We start from the raw sequence: 7,409 nt of genomic DNA, 5'->3' as shown, positions 1-7,409 counted from the left end.
GTGAGGGAGTTTCACAAGCAGGGAAGCGAGAATTTACGCGTCGTAACAGCGCCTAGCCAGCCCCCTTCTGTTGCATTCATTAATAAATTAAGTAGCGTTAAACGGCGGCTTTAGAGGAGCCTCCGCAGCTCTCCTCCCTCCATCAGCGATTCTCAGCAATAAACCGAAGGCGATGTCAGTATCCCTGTGAACCCCTGTAAAATCAGTCCTGAGAGACTTCAAACAGCTGCCTTGGCATTAACCCAAGACGAGGGAGCGAGTGGTCCTCCAGGTGAGACAGTGACTTGGTACATCTTCTCAGTCAAGCGACCCCCTACCCCCTCTTCATTAATCTTCCTTGCAGAAATATAAAAATGGCTTTTTTTAAAAAATCATCCTTTCATCCAAATCCGAATTTCGGGTGCTATTCTAACAGATTTAGAGCCAGACTTAGTGTGACTGTTTCCTCCGTTGTGACAGTTTGAAAATTAGCGACTTTACAAATGAAAGCAGAGTTAAAAGTCTAATTTCTACACCAATAGTAATTATGAGATAGTGAAACTATTCCTGGCTAGCCTGAAATAATTCTATTAAGGTAACTTTAGAGTGAGTCAAATAGAAGTAAGAGTTAGACAACAAAACCATTGGTTAAGACTACTCAAATTAATAGTACAGCAAGTTATTGTCTCAGTTATAAGGATCAGCTGACCAAGACTTTCCTTCTGTCCTTAATTAGAAATGAACAATTGTGGCAACAAATATTTTACAAAGGACAAAAATATTTAAGATTTACTACTCCCACCCTATATTTAATCTCAGCTGGAAAAAATATTGAATGCTAATGGAAAAAAAATAATTTGCAAACTGCAGCTCACTGTTGAACATGAAGGAAAAATCAGTTTTAAAAATTAGATTATTTAAAAGGAAAACTTGTCTTAATAGTACATTTAGTTGCAAAATAGAAAGAAAACAGTAATTTAGTAAGCAAAATAATTTGGATATATTCCCAAAGTATTTAAACTTAGTACACCAGTTCATATGTCCATCACTCTCACTACTTAATTTGTTATAACTATTGCAACAAACCATTTTAGAATTCAGGATTATTTTTATTTATTCTTACATTTGTCTGCACTTATAGCTGTTATGATCTCAACACAAACTTTTTCTCTATGCCTTATGCCTTCATTTCATGCTCTCCCACTTAACCAATTAGCACTTTAATTACTTTTAGCTGCATTGTGGCTTTTAAACCATTAGTTACTAAGACACTATCACATCATTAGTCAATAAAGTACCAAAAAATTAACATTCAAACTATAAATGTTTAATTGTGTATGGCAGGACCAGGAAGAAACCTCTGAAGACATCAGGGAACACAGGAAAAGCAGATTTGTAAGTACTATCAGGGCCAAATGTAGGGGCAGGCGACCCAGTCGACTGCTGGGGCACCAGGCTTGGGGTGCTGTTTTTGTTGTTGGTAACAAAAGGGAAAATAGAATGCTAGAAGTAAAATGTGTCAGGTATTCTGTATGTAGTTTAATTGTTCACTAACCTCCTAGAATGTTCTGGACCTTTGTAGAATCTCGCTGAACCTCCTAGAATGTTAGCCATGCCCTCATGGGTATATAAGGGGCGGGGCGTCACCGGTCAATCTTGTATGACAGGGATAAATCATGGATGCAAATTATGCATCACACTCATGAAATGGGCTACAAATACAATAAAAAATAAGGTATTCAGAAGTTTAACAAATGGAGGGGGGGGACGGCGCTGGAGACATTTCTCACCTGGGGCACCATTTGGTCAAGGGCTGGCCTTGAGTACTATATCTGAAACTTTCACCCACAGAGCCTTGTATTTGATAAGGGTTGGCCTCAGGCATAAGTACGGTAGGTGCTGGAGGGCCTTGCAGTTCTGTGCCAGTGATGTGCTGGAGGAAACTCTTGGGACCCCTTTCTGTTATTCTGATGCCAAAGTGCATGGAGAGTTGATTTTCCTGCTGCAGAGGGAGTCATCCCCTCTCTGGATACTGCTAACGTATCCCTGCCAGGGATTATTTATTTCCATGTATTGTGTTCTGCTAATCAACATAGTATGTTTTTTTCGGAAATAAAGTATGTTTCTAGCTAAATGCACTTCATACACATTGGATGCCCAGTAGTCCTGCCTTCTTCATGAGCTTTATTTAAATAAGGACGTAAATGGATTCACCAGTCTCTCACCCAGTCTGTCCATGGGCTCATCCTGGTACATGGGGAAAAAATTGTGGGAATCCCTTGTTAAAATAATCAGTAGTATAGTGTTCTGTGCTGACTCCAGAATTCACAGGCCCTCTCAGCCTTTTCCTCTGGCAGTGACGCTGGTGAGTCCAGAAAGCTTATGCTCAAATAAATTTATTAGTCTCTAAGGTGCCACAAATACTCCTATTCTTTTTACTGTTGCACCAGCCAGACTGTGGTGATGGAACAAGAAAGTGAAAATATTGCTTAACCTTTTTTCTTTTTACTGAGGTCCTGCAGGCCAAAAGGCTAACCCTGTGTAGTAGATGTTGTCTGGTGGAGGCTGGTAGCCCCTGGGGTATTATTTAACTTAACTGTGAAAACTTCTGTGGATAATTCAGAGTGCAAATGGGATGTACAGATGTGATAATTTGGGAATCTGTCAGTACAAATTTATGAATTCTGGATGATATTATTAATTATTATTATGAAAGATGCTGTATCATGAATGCCTAGATGTATGTGTATCCATCATGTCTTACCAGCATGACAGCATGTCTTCCTCATACTGAGGACAGTAGAAAATATTTAAAGTTAATGACTGTGGGAACTTGGCAGATGGGTATGTGAGAAGCTGATTTGTTTAGGCTTCAAGGACGGGCTAATTAGGCTGTGAACTGTGTAGTGAGATGCTGGCCTTGGGCTGGTTCTCATCTGCCAGTAGGCAGTAAACAGGATAATAAATCAGAAAGTTGTACAGGATGACAATTACCCTATGAAGTTATAGCTGTGCCTGTGTGTATCTTATTAACCAATTAGCAATTGCCTGATTGCCTGCCATAATTGTATATAAGAGCATGCTGGAGAGAAATAAATGACTTTGCTACCAATCACATTGATTGTTGGGCTCTGTCCATGCCCGCCTGAGAGGCACTGAGACGCAACAAATGGTGACCCCGACGTGATTTGAATCGAATGATGATAGTGTCGGTGGCCTGTTCCAGGCGGAGGAGCTGCGGTGGGGAGTGCTGGAGAAGCCCCCGGGCGTCCGAAAAGAGAGGCGCACCTGAGCCCAGAGGAGAGCGGCTATAAGTCGCGGCGGAGAAGGGCGGCTATAAGTTGCGGAGAAAAGCGGCGGCTATAAGTCACGGAGGAGAAGGGCGGCTATAAGTCGCGGAGGAGAAGGGCAGAGTGGCTAACATGGGAACCGCTGTATCAGCTGAAGAAAAGATAACACAGAAGCCTTTATTGCACATTATGAACCGACAGGGGGAAAGAATCTCCCCTGCTGCACTACCTCACTTATTAAGGAAAGAGGGGGAGCTGGAGAGGCTCCTCCTAACCGCCCTTCGGGCACAGGACGAGGAGGTGCTCCGCTGGAAGCGAGCCCTGGACGGGAAGACGTTGGAGTGCACGGCGCAGGCAGAGGCTCGTGCCGTGGCCCCGGAGGTCGTTCGGACCTACAAGCAAGTAAGTTGTTTTGGCAGGAGCCTGGAGAAGGTGTCCTACGCTGGCTGGTCTAAGCCTGGGACAATGCCGAGAAAATCGTTATGCTTCTCCGGTATGAGCAGCAACAGCTGGGTGTTCTGACACAGGATGCACAGATTAAAAGAAGCCAAGCAGGGAAGGGAAAAGAACAGAATGAGTTAACCGAAGAAAGCTCATTCTTTTCTGGCCCCAGTCAAGGACACGGCACAGCTAAGACTTGGCGGACAGCCTAGACAAAGGGGGGCTTGACTGGGCCCAAAAAAGCTAATGAGAGCTGCAAAACCCTGCCAGGCACTAACGGAATGTGTTAGCTGTCTCTTCTCACAGGTATGGAAGAGCTGCCCAAAGATCCTAGCAGCCCTGGAACCAGGAGTCTTGGAACCAGGAGACTGACTGCTTGGACCCATGATTTTTACTGCAAAAAGACCCCTTCACATCAGAAGAATTCTACTGCTGATGATTGGCCTATTTTTTTTTTCTAGCTTCATTGTGCTTCTAAATAGCAGGAAATAAGGACAAGGTGACGTGCTGGCTAACCTCTCCCTTGTCCGCTGCAGCCCCCATTGTGTTATTGGATTTTTTTTTTTTTTTTGAAAGAAGCAAAACCACTACAGAATAATGTCCTGATAATTTCCCCCATAGAAGCTGAACCACGACGGTGGTGGAAAAGAAGAAAAAACACTCATATCATTGACATTGCCAAAGTCCAGAAATTCCTGACTAAAAGGACATTGAGAACTGACCCTGGTGAAGAAACAAAGAATTATACACTGGCAGGAAGAAATTTGGGACTCCTGCTGAGGCCTGGTCTACACTAGGACTTTAATTCGAATTTAGCAGCGTTAATTCGAACTAACCGCTCAACCGTCCACACCAGGAAGCCATTTAATTCGAACTAGAGGGCTCTTTAGTTCAAATTTGGTACTCCACCCCGGCAGGTGGAGTAACGCTAAATTTGACATGGCTAGCTCGAATTAGGCTTGGTGTGGATGCTAATCGAACTTAGTAGCTCCGGGAGCTATCCCACACTGCACCACTCTGTTGACGCTCTGGACAGCAGTCCGAGCTTGGATTCTCTGGCCAGCCACACAGGAAATGACCCGCGAAAATTTGAATTCATTTTCCTGTCTGGGCAGTTTGAATCTGACGTCCTGGTTGCACATCGGGGCGAGCTCCGCAGCACCTGCAACGATGCAGAGCTCTCCAGCAGAGGAGTCCGGGCAATCCCAGAATAGAAAGAGGTCCCCAGCATGGACCGACAGGGAAGTCATGGATCTGATCGCTGTGTGGGGCGAGGAGTCTGTGCTCTCGGAGCTGCGCTCCAGCAAGCGGAACGCGAAGACCTTCGAGAAGGTCTCTAAAGCCATGAAAGACAAAGGATACAGCCGGGATGCGATGCAGTGCCGCGTGAAAGTCAAGGACCTAAGACAAGGGTATCAAAAAGTCAGAGCGGCAAACGGACGCTCCGGAGCACAGTCCCAGACATGCCACTTCTACGAGGCACTGCATGCCATTCTAGGTGGGTCTGCCACAACTGCCCCACCAGTGACGGTGGACTCCGAGGACGGAATAGTGTACCGGGACAGTTCCTCCTCGATGTTCGCCGATGGGGAAGATGAGGAAGGGTCTTTTGAGGACGGCGCAGGCGACAGCGAACACACTCCCGCTTTCCCTGACAGCCAGGATCTCTTCATCACCCTCACAGAGATCCCCTACCAACCCTCCCCTGCCGTTAACCCGGACTCGGAATCAGGGGAAGGATCAGGCGGTAAGTGCTACACACGTATAAACATTTATTTTTTATAACATTGTTATAGAAAAAATAGAAACAGTATTTACAAAATTCTAAATATTAAACTATATGAAAAGAAGGTCCACACAAATGGGGATAGAATAATAATCCTCTATCGACAATTCCACGAAGGTGTCATTCAGTTCCTCGCAAAGCCTCCGCATGAGGTTCGTCGGAAGAGGTGCCTTGTTGGGCGCTCCGTGGAAGCAGACTCTTCCACGCCAGGACATCCGAATATACAGAGGAATCATCGCCTCTACTAGCATTGCTGCATATGGTCCTGGTCTGTGCAGTGCGTCCCGTAACATCCTGTCTTTCTGGGCACGAGTGACCCGCCTCAGGGTGATCTCGTTCTACAAATACTGCATCTAAGTAGGGCAATTAGTGTAGTGTTACTATTGTTAATGGTTTAAAATTAGGTTGCATAACAATGACGCTCGCCTAACAGCCACGTGCGAGAGGCCACAGAGAACAAGCATCCATTTATCGTTCCCGTGCACTGGCGGGAGGGGCTGCAAAAGGCTCATCCTTTCTGCTTTGCACATTGCCTTTAGCAGGAGAGCACAGCTAACCACTAACTGATAAGCAGTATGTACTGTAAGGCTTACCAGGACTTTGTGCAAGAGGGATGCAGCTGTCTTTCCTCGCTTGTGCGCTCTCCAGTGCAATGGCGCCGCCAATGAGAGCGTATTCTGAAATCTCGGACTAGTTCTGAGATCTCCTGAGACTTGGTGCCCTCTTTGGTCTTGTTAACTGAAACTGACTAGACTGTGTTCACTGTTGGCAAACATGTATGTGTTCAAGGAAATCACCTACTTTTTCGCATCACACAGCTTCGGCTCTTTCCCGGACTGCCCCGGCATCCCCCTCGCAGAGGCTGGCTCAGATTAGACGGCGAAAGAAAAAGACTAGGGACGACATGTTCCAGGAACTGATGGCCTGCTCCAGAGCGGAGGCGGCAGAGCAGAGACAGTGGAGGGAGACCCTGTGTCAGCAGCATCGCACACACATCGAACGGGAGGATAGGTGGCGGCAGGAATCATAGAATCATAGAATTCAAGATCAGAAGGGACCATTATGATCATCTAGTCTGACCTCCTGCAAGATGCAGGCCACATAAGCCGATCCACCCACTCCTTTAGCTAGCGACCCCTGCCCCATGCTTCGGAGGAAGGCGAAAAACCTCCAGGGCCACTCCCAATCTTCCCTGGAGGAAAATTCCTTCCCGACCCCAAATATGGCGGTCAGCTGAACCCCGAGCATGCGGGCAAGACTCTCCAGCCATACCCTCTGGAAAAAGGTTATATCATATCATTGACCCATTGTACAATTTACCAGTGTGGCACTTAATTGACCTATTGACTAAGCCTGTTATCCTATCATACCATCTCCTCCATGAACTTATCTAGCTTAATCTTAAAGTCATGGAGGTCCTTCGCCCCCACTGTTTCCCTCGGTAGGCTGTTCCAGTATTGCACTCCCCTGATGGTTAGAAACCTTCGTCTAATTTCAAGCCTGAATTTCCTGACTGACAACTTATATCCGTTTGTCCTCGTGTCCACATTAGCACTGAGCTGAAATAATTCCTCTCCTTCCCTGGTATTTATCCCTCTGATATATTTAAAGAGTGCAATCATATCTCCTCTTATCCTTCTTTTGGTTAAGGAAAACAAACCGAGCTCCTCAAGTCTCCTTTCATACGACAGACCTTCCATTCCTCGGATCATTCTAGTGGCCCTTCTTTGTACCCGTTCCAGTTTGAATTCATCCTTCTTAAACATGGGAGACCAAAACTGCACACAATACTCCAAATGAGGTCTCACCAACGCCTTATATAACGGGACTAGCACCTCCTTGTCCCTACTAGAAATACCTCGCCTAATGCATCCCAAGACCGCATTAGCTTTTTTAACGGCCACATCACATTG

At 45.8% G+C, this 7,409-nt stretch overlaps 1 long non-coding RNA gene across 1 annotated transcript; it reads left to right on the top strand.

Moving 5' to 3' along the window:
• Positions 1 to 145: 145 nt before the first annotated feature.
• LOC120375727 lies at positions 146 to 6,372 on the top strand. Its single transcript, XR_005586705.1, has 3 exons — positions 146 to 271; positions 1,324 to 1,374; positions 6,315 to 6,372. It is a non-coding gene; the product is annotated as an uncharacterized LOC120375727 (long non-coding RNA).
• The last annotated feature ends 1,037 nt before the right edge of the window (positions 6,373 to 7,409 follow it).

Source organism: Mauremys reevesii, linkage group 12 (genome assembly GCF_016161935.1).
Source record: "Mauremys reevesii isolate NIE-2019 linkage group 12, ASM1616193v1, whole genome shotgun sequence".
NCBI lineage: Eukaryota > Metazoa > Chordata > Testudines > Geoemydidae > Mauremys > Mauremys reevesii.
This window is presented reverse-complemented; position numbering and strand designations above follow the sequence as displayed.